Raw genomic sequence first — 18,457 nt, 5'->3', positions numbered from 1 at the left:
CCTGATCTCAGAGGAAAAGTGTAAGCTTTTCACCATTGAGTATGATGTTAGATCTGGGTTTGTCACATATGACCTTTATTAGGTACAGTTCTTCTATTATAAAATTTTATCATAAATCACTGTTGAGTTTTGTCAAATGCTTTTTTTTTATCTATATCTGTTGAGATGACCATGTAATTTTCATTTTGTTAATGTGGTGTATCACATTTTTGTGGATTTCTGAACCATCCTTGAATCCCTGGAATAAATCCCATTTAATCATGATGTGTGATCCTTTTAATGTATTGTTGAACTTTGTTTGCCAATATTTTGTGGAAGATTTTTGCATCTATATTTTTCAGGGATATTGGTCTGTAATTTTCTTGTGGCATCATTGCCTGGTTTTAGTATCAGGGTAATACTCTTTTTGTGAAATGTGTTTGGAAGTATACGTTTGTTTGTTGGGGGGTTTTTCAATCTCCTTACTATTGGTCAGTTAGTCAAGATATTCAATTTCTTTGTGATTCCATCTTGTAGATTATGTTTCTAGGATTTCATCCATTTCTTCCAGATTGTCAAATTTATTAGTGTATATTTGTTCATAGTAGTCTCTTATGTCCATTGTAAATCTGTGATAATCAGTTGTAATTATCTATATCTGATTTTAATTATCTGAGTCCTCTTTCTTTTTCTTGGTTGGTCTAGTTAAAGTTTTATAAATTTTGTTTATCTTGTCAAAGACCTTGCTCTTAGTTTCATTGATATCTCTATTGTCTTTTTAGCCTCTATATTGCATTTATTTTCACTCTGATCATTATTTCCTACCTTCTACTCACCTGGGGCTTTGCTGTTCTTTTTCTAGTTCCTTGAGACATAAGTCAGTTTGTTTATTTTCAAATATTTCTATTTCTTGATGGAGGCATTTTCCTCTATGACCTTCCTTCTTAGAACTGCTTTTGCTGCATCTCCCAAATTTTGTTATGTTGTATTTCCATTTTCATTTCTCTCAAGGTATTTTTAAAAATTTCTCATTTGATTTCTTCATTGACTTATTGGTTGTTCAATAACATGTTGTTTAATCTCAACGTATTTGTGAATTTTCCAGTTTTCTTCTTGTAATTGAGCTCTAGTTGCATATCACTGTAGTTGGAAAAGATGCTTGATATGTCTTCAGTCTTCTTCAGTTTATCAAGACTTGTTGTGTGGTCTAACAAATGACTTATCTTCCTGAATGTTCCATGTACACTTGAAAACAATGTGTATTCTTTTACTTTTGGATGGAACGTTCTATTATACAGTTGACCCTTGGATGACACAAGTTTGAACTTGGCAGGTATACTTATATATAGGGTTTTTTCAACAAATACTTCAGTACTACATGATCTATAGTTGGTTGAATCCACAGATATGGAACTGCAGAAATGGAGGGATGGCTGTAAATTTTATAACAGATTTTCAACTGTGTGTGTGGGGTCAGCATCCCTAATCCTCACATTGTTCAACTGTCAACTCTATATCTGTTAAGTGTTGTTTAATCCTGATGTTTCCTTATTGATTTTCTGTCTGAATAATCTATCCAATGATGTACATGGGTTATTAAAGTCCCCTATTATTATTGTATTGCTATTGCTCCCTTTATGTCCATTAATATTTGCTTCATGTATGTTGGTACTCCTATGTTGGGTGCACATACATTTATAAATATATCTTCTTGCTGGATTGGCCCCTTTATTATTATATAATGCCCTTCTTTGTTCTTTATTACAATCTTTGTTTTAAAGTCTCTTTGGCCTGATGTAAGTATAGCTACTCCAGCTTTCTTCTGGTTTCCATTTACATAGAACATCTTTTACCATTCCTCACTTTCAGTCTGTGTGTGTGTCCTTATAACTGGAGTGAATCTCTTGTAGGCAGTATCTAGACATGTCTAGTTTTTTAATCCATTCTATGTCTTTTAATTGGAGAATTTAATCCATCTATATTTAAAGTAATTATTGATATGTACTTATGGCCATTGGAAAAAAAATGTTTTCTGGCTGTTTTGTACCTCCTCTCAGTTCCTTTCTTCTTCACTTATTCTATTCCTTTGAGGTTTGATAACTTTCTTTAGTGGTGTGCTTCCATTTTCTTTTGTACATAGATACTAACATATCTACTACAAACATATCTACTACATGTTTTTCTCTTTGGTTACCACAAGGTGTATATATAAAAACTTATATTTATAATAGTCTATTTTAAATTGATAACAACTAAAGTTTGAATGCATTCTAATGCTCTATATTTTTAACCTCTCTTCTACATTTTATGTTTGATGTCACATTTTACATCTTTTTATCTTGTTCATCCCTTAAGTAATTATTGTAGTCAATTATTTTTACTACTTTTGTGTTTTAATATTCATACTAGCTTTATACATGAATTTAGCCACTACTTTTACTATATATTAACAAACATTTAGTAGTGAGATTTCATATGTTTTATTGTTCCCAATTAGTGCTCTTTATTTTCAACTTAACGAAGTCCCTTTAACATTTCTTAAGAGGCTTTTTTAGTTGTGATGAACACCTTTATTTTTTGCTTGTCCATAAAACTCTTTATAACTCATTCAATTCTAAATGATAACTTTGCCAGGTGGATAGAGTATTCTTGGTTAGAAGTTTGTTTTTTTCCCTAGTATATTGTGGTTTTTTTGTTTCTTTGTTTTTGTTGTTTTTGTGCTACTCTCTTCTGGCCTGCAAAGTTTGTGTTAAAAAAAAAATCTGTTGAGAGTCTTTTTGGGGTCCCCTTGTATATAACAACTTGTCTCTTGCTGCTTTTAAGATTCTCTCCTTATCTTTAAAATTTGATAATTTAACTATAATGTGTCTTGTTTGGGCCTCTTTGATTTCATCTTGTTGGAACTCTCTGAACTTCCTGGATCTGGATGTCTATTTCTTTCCCCATATTTGGGAAGTTTTTAGCCATTATTTCTCCAAATAAGATTTCTGTCTCTTCCTCTCTCTTTTCTTCTTCTGGGGGCCCTATGATGCAAATGTTCATCTGCTTGATGTCTTCCCATAGTCCCTTAAGCTATCTTCACTTTTTTCATTCCTTTTTTTTTCCTTTTTGCTGAGCTGGTTTGGTGAGTTCCAGTGCCTTGCTTTTGAGTTCATTTATCTTTTAGTCTACTTCAACTAGTCTGCTGTTGAACTCCTGTAGTGTGTTTTTTCAGTTGTTATTGTATTCTTCAACTTGATGATTTCTATTTAGTACTTTCTTATACTTTTAATCTCTCTGTTGAAGTTCTACTGTGTTCATCTATTCTCCCCGATTCCGGGAGCATCTTTATGACCATTACTTTGAACTCTTTATCAGTTGAATTACTCTTCTCCATTTCATTAAGGTTTTTTTTTTTTTTTTCCCTTACATTTTATCTTGGAGACTTATTTGGAACATATTCCTCTGTTTATTCATTTTGTTTGACTCCCTCTGTTGGTTTCTATACATTAGATAGAACAGTCAACTCTCCCAGTCTTGAAGTAGGAGATGAAATTTATTGTTCAACCCTGTCCTGGCTCTTGGTTGTCTCAAATTTTTCTGATTTTCAAAGCAGCCCATTTTATTTTTAATGGCCCCCAATAGTTGAGGGTGTGCTAAGACCCATCAGTGTCCCAAAGGAAGGATTTCACTTAACTCTAGACTCAGGCTGACTGGAAGCCACATCATCAGGCAGCTACTTTATAGTATATAAATATATATAGTCCTATGAGACTGTAAAGATAAAACTTGTTGGCTACCAGTGCCAGCGATCTAGGTGTGTCCTCTGTATGAAGTAGCAAAAATTGGGGCTCCAGATGAGTGTATAAGCTCCTTTCTAGGAGATATCAGTGAGTGCTAATAAGGCAGAGGGAGAGTGCAAATATGGTGTGTATGGCTTACCTTCCTTCAGAGCACATTTGTAGGCTACTAGATGTGTGCAAGTCCTGAAGTCTGCCCCTCAGACTGAAGCTCTAGGATGAACAAAATCCTCTTTCACAGAAAGAGATGGGGGGTTGTTTCAGTCTTCTTTCTGTGCAGTGTCTTAAGGATATAACCTGCCAAAAATTCTCTCTAATTGCTACAGTTCTCTGCAACCCAGGAAATCAAACTCTCCTGACCACAGCCAGGCAATCAAGGGACATTCTCTGGGCAGCAGGCACAGAGACTAGGATATTAGAAGTAAAAACCAGGGCACCAGATGTGTGTAAAAGCTCCCCTCCAAGAGATACTGGTGCTATGAAGTGTGGCATAGGGAGAATGCAATGATAGCCTCTGATGAGGAAAAAGAAAGAGTAAAACAGAAAAGATGGTGCTCACCAGCTTTAGCAATGTATAAAGAGAGTGCAAAAATGGTGCCTGCAAGCACTTCTCCTTGGAGAGTATCCCAACAGGCCACTGTCCCTCCAACTGATGCTTTATGATTAGTAAATGAATCTCTTTCACATAAAATCTTAGTGCTTTTTAAATGGCTGCTTCTGCCTTGGGCCTTGGGTTTGGTGTGTCTGCATGCCCTTTAAGAGGCATTTCTTAGTTTGCTACAATCCTTTGGGTCTTGGTAATGCGGGTTTCATTGGTTTTCAAAGCCAGATGTTTTGAGGGCTCATCTCTGGACCCTATATAGTGAATTTTAAGGGATACAACTCTTGTCCCTTGATGAATAACAGTATACGAGTTACCAATAGAAACCAAACTGGTTTATAGTCACATGTGTACACAAATATTGAATAGATACAAAATCTATTTCATATTCCTGAGCCCATAGGAAATGAGAATGAAAAGGGAGAGTTTAGAAGTTTTTGTGCTTCATATAATGGATGAGCATGTCATTGAGAGATAAACTGTCCTTAGAAATTAGATGAAATGTTAGCACGAGGTAGAATGTCAAGTACTTTCATTATCTTGTTTATTATCATGATTCCACACTCTCTTCTCCTAGTTAGGGCTGGGAAGTTAATTATCTAATGGTTGAATGAATAAGGGAAGACCCACATACTGATTTAAGGAGAAATTCCATCTGGAGTAAAAGAGCCAAGTATTCACAGCACAGGACTGGGAAGATAAGAATTGGGATTCTTGCCAAGCAATTGATATCAATGGGATCTGAATGGGTAAAAATCTAGCAGATTTCCAGAGTGTAATGATGGAGTGCCGTGAACAGGTTATGTATAGAGATCTGGATAGGTCTGCAGACATCATAAATGTTTTACAAGGTTTAGATCATTCAGCAAATGGCAATTTATAATAAAGTTAGAATCAGAATTTAAATTTGCTAGAGGTTTTGTGAGTATAGTTGATGGAGTAAGAAAGGGCCAGCTTTGCCACTTTCTGTCAGTGCAACTCTGGATAAGTTGTTACTTTTTTATTATTATTATTCTGCAAGATAACATTAATAAAATACTTCACAATAACATGAAATTTAAATAAAATATCAATTAAAACAATGCTAGAACATATAAAATGTTTATTAGAGACTTATTAGAAGAAAGAAGAGGAAGAGAAAGAAGAGGAAGAGAAGCAAGAGAATAAGACCAAGCTGGGAGTCAGTGATGATGGAATTGAATACTGGACAGATTATCACTACAATAATTTAGATTCAGAACCAACAAAAGGATCCAAGTAATTAAGGTAGCATGTGTAATCTTGTTCACAAGAGTAGGACAGAAACTTATATATTAGAGTGAAGTCAAGATATCAGAGCTGGAGATACCACCAATTTTGACTTGGTTCTGAGTCACCTAAACATTAAGGTACATATAAATGCTTCTGGATTTTTCTAAATTGGAAAAAAAAAAAAGCTCTAGCAAACACCAACTGTGGGTACTGAGTATCCCAACAGTACAGATCCTGGCAAATTATATGACCAAAGATAAGAACTACTGTGAAAGACATATCTATTTTAGTTTCTCCAGGTAATCCCCTTGTGAAAATTCTGTTGGGCATGCTAATAACTAAGGTGGCAGCAGAGCTTTTAACAGAGTTAGAACTCAAGGCAGATTTTATAAACAAAAGTTGATTCCAAACACAAGTTCATGCCCCATTGTCATAGTCAGAATATCATGAGTGTAATCTGTGCTATCCAAGGAACTCCCCTGATCTTTATAGCATGGGCTTTTGTGAGTGTTTATTATAGTCTGTAAAGTTTGCCTTCAGTGACGGATTTGCAAATTTATTTGTATTTGATATCTATATTCAAAATTGTCATACATTTTCTATTTTTAATGCTTTGTTTAGATATGTCTCCTCTCAAATCTTCTGTTGCACACACAAGGCTATTTGCAAGCACATAAAGTGATTCAGTAATTGACCATTCATTAACAGGAGATCAGTCATATTTATCATGCTGGATGCTGTTTCTACTTAAGTGGGATGCAATTTTGGCCACTCATGAAAAAGGAATTATATGTGTTCTTTGATTCGTCTGCTTCTTCAAGCTTCTCTGCATTAGTGATCACATTTGGATCACTAATGGAGAAAGGATTCCTTTTGTGAATTTACCATATATATTTAACTATTCATATAATTATTAACTGTATATATTATAATATAGACATTATAAAATAAGAGATAATAACATGGATAATGAAGCCATGTTGATTTGTGTAACGATCTTGGCTTGGCTGCCTATTAGTCCAGAGATCAATTTTTTTCATGTTTAAAATTAACATAATGCTCAATTTAAGACTGATATGAAAAGTGAATATAATAAAGCCTATACAAATTTTAGTTTAGTGTCTATTCAATAAAATGCAGTAAATAAATATTATATATATGTATATTTATCTTCATTAGAATTGGGGTACTAAAATGGACTTCTGAGTTAAGCATCAGACAACTACTATAGGATTAAGTAAAATAAGACTTTTCATACTACACTTGATTATTTATTGGTACACCAGAGTTGAGCTTCATCCCTGATATTTAGACAACATCTATCATTCAATGTCAGATTAATTTTGCCCTTTAGAATGCTAAATAGACAAATGTGTATGTCAGTCACATTTATGAAAATATTGTGTGTGGTCAGTTATAAAATGGTCACACAGGTAAACCCTATTAATTAGTGTAATCTCAGTACTATGAAGAAGATATTTTATGTGGATTATAGAAAATATTTTAATATTAAATTTAAATCACTTTTATATTCTATATATAATTTGTATTGAAAAATACCTTTATATGCTTTACATATTCAACTTTGATCCTCAGTTTGTATATACATGTATAAATACACATACATGTATATATTGCATATAAATAATGTTAATTGTTAAAATTCATTTTATGTGTATTCCAATATAGAAATATAAAATATTTTTAAAATAGAGAAATAGATTGATAAAATTATTATTCAAAGAGTTTTATTAACCACATATGTCTATAAGAAAAATATCATGGAGTCCATAAATCTCTTTGATTTTAACTATTAATATCAAGCTTGATAACAGTAATTACAATATAGTATAACCCTAATTTTGTATAATTGTTTGAGATAACAGCATTCATAACATCAAAATAACTCTTCAATACAATTCTTTAAATTAGATATTTCCATGTCAGCTATAAGTATTTCAGGAAATACCTTATTTGGAAATTCTTCACATTATATTATAATATTATATTATATTATAATATATTATAATATATTATAATATATTATAATATATTATAATATTAACTCTTCAATATATTCATGAGTTGAAAAATCTCCAGTATCATCTACAATATCAATCACACAGATATAAAAATAACAATAATAAGAAAAAAGTTTTCGAAGAAAATGTCCCCCAATACACATTTAATTCTCACTAATTAAACTTTAAAAAAACTTTTGAAATGCTTAAAATGTTTCTTTATAATTTTGAGATCTTGGAAGCTCAAAATTCAAACAAAAATTATTAAGTAATTTACTAGAAGCTGCCAACTATTTTCAACAGTTAAAGAAGAAAAACTTTCATTGTTTGTGGATTATATAGCCCCTAGGATAGTTCCTTTTAAAAAACATGTTACTAGAACATTTCCTTTATTTACTTGTTGCTATGTCCAAAAGGTTACCGAAATCATTAAACATCTTACTTTTTGCTTTATTCATAAGACATCTAGATATAGAGAAACCACCGGAATTCTATTTTAGGTCTGACAGCATGTTGAGTCATTTCTCTCATTTTAGTTTCTTGCCACAAGATATCTGGGAATAATACAGCAAAATCATGATGAATCTCTTTGAATAAATATTTATGAGAAGAGAAATCAGTGAAGATAATGTTCATGCAAGTGTCAATAGTAATGGAACATACATGGTGGTAGTTTAAAATTTATTAAGTAATCATAAGGATACATTTTCCCTTAATACACTTCAATTGAAAATTAGGATTGGAATTATAGCAGAGTGTAATGTAACAAAATTATTGGCTGTATGCAAAAATAGTGGATCACTTTCATCATTTTTCTTCACTAATTTTGAAGTTCCTTATCAAGTACATTTACAGGTTATTTTAAAAAGATAGAGAAACAACTAATAAATGTATAAAAGAATGCTTGAATCAGTCTAACTTTATAGCATAATGTGAGGCAATCAGTACTAAATAGCAATATTTTACCAATAATTAATCCTCTAAATTATTGTTAATGACTACCAACTTTTTCAGTAGTTAGAGGGACTCTTAAGATAACCCAAATAGTTTATTTGTGAGAAACTCTGGAAGAGACAGTTGAAGTATTGGGCCTTGAAAATAAAAATGATTCTTACTTGCTAATTGCTATAAAAATCCCCTCAGATTCTCCTATTGGAAGTTGATGCAGATAAAGCTTCAGAGATTATTTTATTATTTTGAATATTAATTACATTGTTCCACTGCCACATTTCTAGATCCAAAGTTTAACAGCATATCTTTTTTTTTGAATGATTATGTAAAGAAATGAGTGTATGTAAAAATATGATAAAAAAAATTTTGGTCAGCTTCAGAAATAGTCAAATTTGTATTCTTCTATCATTTCATAAATCTTCAGTTTGTATTAAAGGAACTTGAATATCATAATCATCATCATCCTTATTAAATTTTCAAGTCAAGGGATTGAAAAATAGTCTTTATCTTAGCTTTTACTAGGGAAGATAAATGTACTTACTTGTTACCAGAATTCTTTCAACAAAATCTCTTACATGATAAAATAAGCCAAACTATGCCTTGTTCTTTTACCAACAGAAAATGAACATTAAAAACTGTTTATAGCACAGATGTACAATGAAATGACCACTGATAGAATCAAGCAGATTGCTGCACTGAAAGACTATTGTTCATGTACAACAGGTTCAAATTTTTAAAAATCTGTCTACCAAAGCTTTAGTAATAAAATTGTAATATTATTATCTCAAATTAAATTTTAGATGTATGTTTGTATCTCACTAATTTAATCTACTCTGTTGACATAAAGACAATGATAGGTAATTGACTTTAACCCTTAAACACATAAAATCTGGCCAAAATATATATTTGGTATCCTTCTACAAGTGCAGCATCTTATTAAATCCTCCACTATTTTTTTTCCTAAAGTACTACATCTCTCCTCTGCTGATACACAAAATCTGTATAATTTTGGCTATCAGGCTGATTTATTCATAATGGGAAAGTGAAAATGACCAAGTATGAAAATATCTAGAAAAGTCAGGATCCTGCTGGGTTTAAAGGAAAAATACCACAACATACTCAGAACTCACAAAAGACAGATGTGTGTTCTTTCAGATCTTAAGCCAAAGGTGAAGCAAAGCATACACTGGCAACCTGATTGCTTTCAAAGGTGCTAAAGGCTTAAGAACATGTATAATTATTTTACCACTTAGCTACAAATTATGAGGTCTATACCAGGTGACCTTGAAAATCATCTTGGATTGTTTTGATCAAAGTAATTGTTCATGAATAAAACTGAGAACAATTTAAGTTGGATTTGTTTATTTTATGTTTTAACTTTCTCACTAGTATTCAAAAAGAATAATTATAAAATTTATTAATAATTAACATTGCTGATCTGCTCTATATACAAATGGCTGTATTCAGTTTGGGATTGAAAGTTACCTTGAATTTGATAAACCCAAAGAATATATAATAGAGGAATTATTCATACTTTTCATCCATCTGTAAACTGAATGGTACTTATTGGATGTCCTAGCATGGAAAATGCTATGTGGCTTATTATATAATTCACAATGGTGAATTAAATTATAATATCTCAATATTTACTAAGAATGAAGGGTGTTCTTTCTGGGAAAGAAAAATTTAGTATTAAAATACTTTTATCAGTCAAAAAAACTAATAAAAATTACCAAATATTTTTATTTACATATAGATTTTACTCAAGCTTATTTCATGTTCAATATGAGTCTAGTCAAGTTCTTTTCTGACCTATTGTCATCTGTTTAGACAACCTTTGCTTCTTTGCCATGTGTTGTTTGCATTGTCTATAATGATGTAGTGATTACACACACACATGATAGCTCTCATGTTCAGAGGATTTTTTAAAAGCAAACCATCCCTACTTTAAGACATTCCTCATTATTATTATAGTAGCAGTAGATTCATTATTCCAAATAAGATTAAGTAGGATAAATCAGAAATAAGTAAGAAGGAACTGAAAAGAGAAGATAGAGCTAAAACTAAGTTTATGATAGGAGTGAGATATAGTTTCTTTTCAGTTACTTTTTATATTTTTAATAATGCAACTTTGAATAATTAGAGAAGCATACATAAAGCACACTAAGCTCTTGGAATCTTTATCTTGTTCAAGGAGACAAATCTTGAAAGATGTATAAGATCAAAGAAAGGATATATGTATTTGATATATATGGATTTTGCTTATACTGTCCATTGTGTTCTAAAATAGAGTTAACTAATAGAGATAATTCAGGTGATGGAGCTAAACTTCTCTAATCTTAGTTATCAGGAGAAATGTTAATTCTTGTGCATATGTGAAAGTAGGAGTAATTATACCAGTATCCTAGTAATGGAAGTAAGTTATTTATGGTTATATCTTTAATATCCAAGTTATTTTGCATCTGTGGGAACAGAACTATATGAATTGGAGATGATAATACTAAAAAACTCCACAATAGGTTTCCACAGATTATAAGATATATAGAATACATACCCATACTTCAGGACCATAGAGATGTTTTTCCTTGCAAAGGAGAGTAAATGGTATTTAGAGTTTGATATTGACTTTCTTAATTACAAATTTTCTTTTCTTGTCCATTATAGGATATCTCATCTTGTTTTAAATATATTATTCAATTTTATACTCCTTAGATGAAAAACATTCAATCCACAATCTACATACTAACCTCTTCTCTAATTTACTCATCTCAGAAATTGGTACCACTATCTAACCAGTTGCTCAAATAAAACATTGAATCATTTTTTGACTTACAAATTAGTGTATCCAAATCTGACCTTTTTTCTGAACTCTAAACCAGTGCTGTCCAATTGAAACTTCTGTAGTGGCAGACTTATTCTATATCTGTACTATCCAATATGGTAGCTAACTACCCATGTTCCTATTTAGCTCTTTAAAATGCAGCTAGTGTAAATAAGGAACTGAATTTTTAATTTTATTTAATTAAAATTAATCTAAATTAAAATATCCACATGTGGTTGTAGTGACCATATTGGATAGTGTAGCTCTAGATATATAAACCAACTGTCTAATTTATGTCTTCTTTTGGATATGCTATAAGAATCTCAAATTTAATATCCACTGGATTCAGGGCTCTGATTTTTTAGGCATACACACCGACTTGATCTCTCTCACTTTTCCATGTAAAATTTGTCATTTTCACTCTTCATCTCTTCATTTACATTACTAAAATTTGATGGCACTATCACTCCATTATTTTATACTCTATTAGTTAGTAGGTTATGTATCTTTGCTGTTTCCTTGATTATAATGTAAGAAACATGAAGAAGGGATTTTACCCATCTTTATCACCACTCTATCCACAAAGTCTAGAATAGTGTTATATAGTAATCCTTCAATATCTCATGAATAAATGAATGAAAAACATGCATTTTAAAAGGAAGAATCACAGTACTAGAGTCATAGACCAACAATGCTGAGATTAAAGAGCAAGATCTTTGTAGCTAGACATTAATTATTATTGGATCTGCCTTTTATGAGTAATCTATCCTCAAGAACTGATTTAGCCTCAGTTCCCTCTTATGTATACATAGATTATAAGAATACCTACTTTAGAAAGTTATTACAGTGCCAGAATGATACAAAACTTGTGTATGGCATATAGTCAATGTGTTGGCTATAATAAGAATAGAAATAATAATTGTTATTTCAGTGTTAACTTTGATGTGTTGGATATACTTAGCCAAGTTTCTTACATTTTCTGGGATCTGTTTAGGCATCTACTCCATGAGCAGTTGAATATTTTGATACCCATTTTTAGAATAAGCAAATCTCCACAATTCTGAAGATTAATTCATTCTCTGGTGAGTATTTCAAATGAACTAAAAGTGTGCTAAATATGAACATAAAATAAAACACATGCTTTTCTTCCCCCTACTCAGTATCTTTATTATATATCAGTATTATAGGAAATCGACATCTCTCTACCTCCTCAGTTCAAAATGCCTCAAGGAATCACAATACTGACCATTTAAAGTAACTTATTACTGTATATGTTCACTTTACTGTGTTCAAATTTCAGACTATTGGCATTATCCAGTTTTCCTTCAGATTTTATCATATTTTGCCTTTTGAAAATTTTGTCTTCTTGGGAGATTTAACTTACAAAAGAAAAAGACAGGAAGACATAATGGTGTATAAGTTCAATCTGGAAGAAACTTTAATGTTATTTAATGATTTTAATCGGCATTTTTATAAGCAGCACAACAGTGCCAATAGATCATGAAATTCTGATGCACAATATGTGTTACATTCAGAAAACAATGAAAGGAAAGTACACTTGGAGGAAAAAAGATAGTGGCTTCATTTTGGACTGAGCAGTAGAAACCGTAACCACTACACATGTCCATTAATCATCAAGTTACAGGAGCAGGACCTGGCAGTTGGGTAGAATGGACAATTTGCATTAAAAACCTGTCAATTTAAAATGCAATAAAACCAAAGAAAATCAATAATAATACATTTAAATTCAAACAGTCATCACAGCCCTGCAATAGCAATCAGTCATATTTACCAAAAGGCCTCGTATATAATAATCCTCCTGATCCCTATATAATTACTAGCTTTGGCTCTTGAATTATCAACAGCTCTCATGGCTTATTGCTTCATACTTGCTTAATAAGCACCTGCAATCAATAATCTTGCCACAGAGTAAGAGGCAACCAGCCAGCCAGGCCCAGGGTGTAAATGCTGCAGAGGTGATCATTACATCGGTGTGAATGACAAGGAGGTGGCTGTGCTAATGGGAGAGGCATGCAGTAAAGAGGTAATTTAGAAAATCTGCTTGCTGGAATGTGTGGGTCTTACCAGGCTGGTGTTGTCTTAACTATGGGGAACAGTCACCCTTGAAAACATATCTTCAAATACCTCCCAAGATGTGCTTTCACAGTGATCATCATCTCCAGCAGCTGCTTCTGTATCTTGCTATCAACATAACACGTTCAATTTGCCTGAAATGCTTTCAATATGACTGAAAAAGCAAACAGTTATGTTCTTTATTCACATGGTATATGATGGAGAACAAGAATTTATATGCAAATTTGAGTATTAGTGACACTTTGATGACAAGAGTTTAAGGACCAAGTGTAGCTGTCAAAAATGTTTGAAAACCCCTATTAATGTTATTCACATGAAAAGTAAAATTGAAGATACCAATGGAGAAAGTGTGTTGTATGGATAACAACATCATATTGCTTGTTTTATTTTCTGTTGAGTTCTAAAGATGCCCATGTTTTTGCAAAAGGAACAATTGGAAACACCATCATCAGGACAACATCATTTAAGGTTTAACCATATAAATATTAACTATGCTCATTGTTGCTATTATTTAAAATTCACCATTTATCCATAACTTAGGAGACTTTACAAAATACATAAAAAAGTAGTGCTTTTGTTCCCATAGTATTTGTATAATATTAAATGGATAGTACAGAAAAGTAATCACTTAAAAAATATGGCTCGGAAGTGCTTATTTATCTACATATTTAGAAGTGAAATTATAGAACCACTGGGTTATATTTTAAATGAGTTTTAGCATAGTTCAATACTGTAAAATGTGTTGCCTAGTACATTATGAGAAAGTACCCCAGGTATTAGGTGGGGTTTCTTTCAGGGCTCATTATCCATCAGAGAGGAGTGATATCTTACAGGCCTGCTCCAAAGATCTCCTCAAGTCCCTACTGGAGCCTTTACCAAAGAAGGACTGAATGTGATAACCTTTTCAGGGGGCAGAGAATTGAAGAGTGGGGGAGGGTTGCCATTAGAACATTCTGTGAGAACTTTGACTCATCCAGATCCATTGTTTTTCTAACACATAAGGTATATTTCCTGCTTTTACATCTCTACTCACTGCTTACTCCCTTGACTGGAATTTTCCTCTGTTTCCATCCTCACTGATTTTACCTGACTATGTATCTCAGCTAACGGAAACTCTTTCCACCCCTGACTTATTGTAATATGCATTCTTTTGAAAATCTTGACACATTTTAATTTATTTATTCATATATAAATATATCATACATATATCACATAGCACTCATATATAGATAATATATCGTGTGTATATATCCCATATCATTATATATATTTCTTCCAGATTCCCCCCAAATCTATAAGCTCCTCAAAGATGACTGCAGAACACAATGCCTTGTAAATAGAGGGTATAACATAAATATATTTTAATGCACATAGAATAAGAAATCTAATTAGTGAGTTAGTACATGCCAAATCTCTATTATAGAAATATATGTATAACCATATAGAGGGGGGAGACATATTTTTGGGGCTATGAGGAGAAAACTTCATAGCAAAGCTTATCATTCACTTCATCTCCTTCCATAACATATTATTCGGTCCCTATGCAGTGAAGGATCTATTCTTTACAAAGGATTAATATATACACATGGCTTTTTTTGTCTGCTTTCACTTAGCATAATGCTTTCAAAGTTCATCCATGTTGTTGCATGTATTGGTATTTGATTCCCTTTTTAGGGCTGAATAATAAATAATATCTCACTGTATGGATAGACCAAATTTCATTTACCCAGTTATCATTTGATGGGCATTTGACTTATCTCCACTTTTGGGTATTATGCATAATGCTTTTATGAACATTTATGGAGAAGTTTTTTGAATGCACATATGTTTTAAATCTCTTGGACACACAATTAAGAGCAGAATTGTTGGGCCACATAGAACTCTATTTAAATTTTTGAGGAAAGGCCAGAGTTTTCCCAGCTGCTGCTCCATTTTACATTTCAATAAGCAAGGTGTGAGAGTTCCATTCACTCTGCATCCCAGCCAACATTTGTTATTGCCCATGTTTTTTATTATAGCCATTCTAGTGGGTATAAAGTGGTATCTCTTTATGGGATCTCTTTTAGAGACTTACATTTCTTTAATAACTAATGATGTTCAACATCTTTTCATCTGCTTTTTGTCATTTTCCTTGGATAAATGAAGAAATACATTATTTTTAATTAGATTGTCTTTTAATTGCTGAGTTATAAGAATTCTTTAAATGGTCCTGGATACTAAACCTTTATTAGATATATACTTTACAAAATTATATGGAATTCTGTGTATTGTCTTTTCACTTTCTTTTTTTTTTTTTTTTGCGGTATGTGGGCCTCTCACTGTTGTGGCCTCTCCCGTTGCGGAGCACAGGCTCCGGACTCACAGGCCCAGCGGCCATGGCTCACGGGCCCAGCCGCTCCGCGGCATGTGGGATCTTCCCGGACCGGGGCACGAACCCATGTCCCCTGCATCGGCAGGCGGACTCTCAACCACTGCGCCACCAGGGAAGCCCTCACTTTCTTGATAGTGTCATTTGAAAGACAAAATCACATTTATCTCTTTTTCTTTGTGCTTTTTCTGTCATGTCTGAGAAACCATTGTTTAATCAAAAATTACAAAGATTTACACTTAATTTTTTCTTTTAAGAGATAATTTTAGCCCTTACATTTATGGCTTTCATCCACATTGAGTTAAAATTTGTATATGGTGTAAAGCAGGCACTCAGATTGCTTCTTTTGAATGTGGATATCCAGTTCTCCAGGACCATCTTTTGAAGAAGACTATTCTTATTGAATTGTCTTAGCAATTTTGTTGAAAATCGATTGACCATAGATGCATGACTTTATAGTTAAATTCTCAATTCAATTTAATTGAACTATGTTTATCTTTATTCCAGTAGAATAAATTCATCATTACTATGGCTTGGTAGTAAGTTTTGAAATAAAGAAGACTTAATCCTCAAGCTTTGTTCTTTTCCAAGTTTGTTTAGCTATTGGGTGTTTCTTGCATTTTCACATGAATTTTTGAATCACCTTATCAATTTTTACAAAAAGGCCACCTGAAATTTTGATAGAGTGCAATATGACCCTCTTAACAATAGTAACTCTTCCAATCAGTGAACATGGGATGTCTTTCCATTCATTTAGATCTTTAATTTTTTGTGTCATTTTATAGTTTTCAGTATACAAATCTTATACTTTTTGGTTACATTTATCCTAAGTAATTTATTGCTTTTGATGCTAGTGTAAAATGGATTGTTTTTTAATTTCATTTTATGATTGTTCATTGCTAATGTATAGAAATACAATTAACTTTTATATTTTGATCTTGTATCCTTCAAACCTAAAGATCTCATTTACTAGCTCTAAGTTTGTATGTGTGTGTTTGTGTGTGTGTGTAGGTTTGCATGTTTTTGTTGTATATGAATTTCTTAGGAATTTCAATACATAATATCACATAATCTGCAAAAAGAAATAATTTTACTTCTTTCTTTTTAATCTAGATGCCTTTTTATTTTTTTCCCTTCCCAATTTTCCTGGCAAGAATCTTAGTATGATGTTGAATACAATTAGTGACAGCAGATATTTTTGTCTCATCCTTAATTTTATAAGGAAAGCTTTCAGTTGTTCATCATTAATTATGTTGTTAACTGTGGTGTTTTTTGGTAGATGACCTCTATCAGGTTGAAGATGTTGCCTTGTATATGTAGTTTGATGAGTGTGTGTTTTAAACATCAGAGTGCTAGATTTTGTCAATTGCTTTTTCTTTAACAATACAGATGGTCATGTTGTCTTTTATTATATTAATATGTATAGTACCTTTTTAAAAGAATTTTTACTGGAGTATAGATGATTTACAATGTTGTATTAGTTTCAGGTGTACAGCAGAGTGAATCAGTTATACATATAATCAATTTTTTTTAGATCCTTTTTTTTTCTTTATTTTATTGGCTGCATTGGTCTTAATTACAGCATGCAGGATCTTTCATTGTGGTGCACAGTCTCTTTGTTGCGGTGCTTGGGCTTCTCTCTACTTGTGGCATACAGGTTTTCTCTCTCTAGTTGTGGTGCATGGGCTCCAGGGTGTGCAGGCTCTGTAGTTGTGGCACACAGGCTACAGAGTGCATGGGCTCTCTAGTTTGCAGCAAGCGGGCTCTCTTGTTGAGGCATGTGAGCTCAGTAGTTGGGGCACAAGGGCTTAGCTGCCCTGTGAACTTGTGAGACCTTAGTTCCCCAATCAGGGATTGAACTTGCATCCCCTGCATTGAAAGGTGGATTCATTACCACTGGACCACCAGGGCAGTCCCCTAGATTCTATAGGTCATTACAGAGTATTGAGTAGAGTTCCCTGTGCTATACGGTAGTTTCTTAGTTATCTATTTTGTATATAGTAATGTATTTATGTCAATCCCGGTCTCGCAATTTATTCCTCCACCCCCTTATCCCCTGGTAATCATAAGATCATAAGTTTGTTTTCTATATCTGTGACTTTACTTCTGTTTTGTTACCAAGTTCATTTGTACCCTTTTTATAGATTCCACATATAAGTGATATCATATGATATTGGTCTTTCTGTGTCTGACTTACTTCACTTAGTTTGACCATCTCTAGGTCCATCCATGTTGCTGCAAATGACATTATTTCATTCTTTTTTATGGCTGAGTAATATTGTATATATGTACAACATCTTCTTTATCCATTCCTCTGTTGATGAAGATTTAGGTTGCTTCCATGTCCTGGCTATTGTAAATAGTGCTGTAGCAAACATTGGGGTGCATGTATCTTTTCAAATTATGGTTTCCTCCTGATATATGCCCAGAAGTGGGATTACTGGGTCATATATTCATTCTATTTTTAGTGTTTTAAGGAACCTCCATACTGTTCTCCATAGTGGCTGTACCAATTTATATTCCTACTAACAGTGTGGGAGGATTCCCTTTTCTCCACACCTGCTTCAGCATTTATTGTTTGTAGATTTTTTG

This window comes from Mesoplodon bidens (assembly GCF_964165515.1).
Source record: "Mesoplodon bidens genome assembly, chromosome: 1".
Classification (NCBI taxonomy): Eukaryota; Metazoa; Chordata; class Mammalia; order Artiodactyla; family Ziphiidae; genus Mesoplodon; species Mesoplodon bidens.
Note: the sequence above shows the minus strand (reverse complement) of the source record.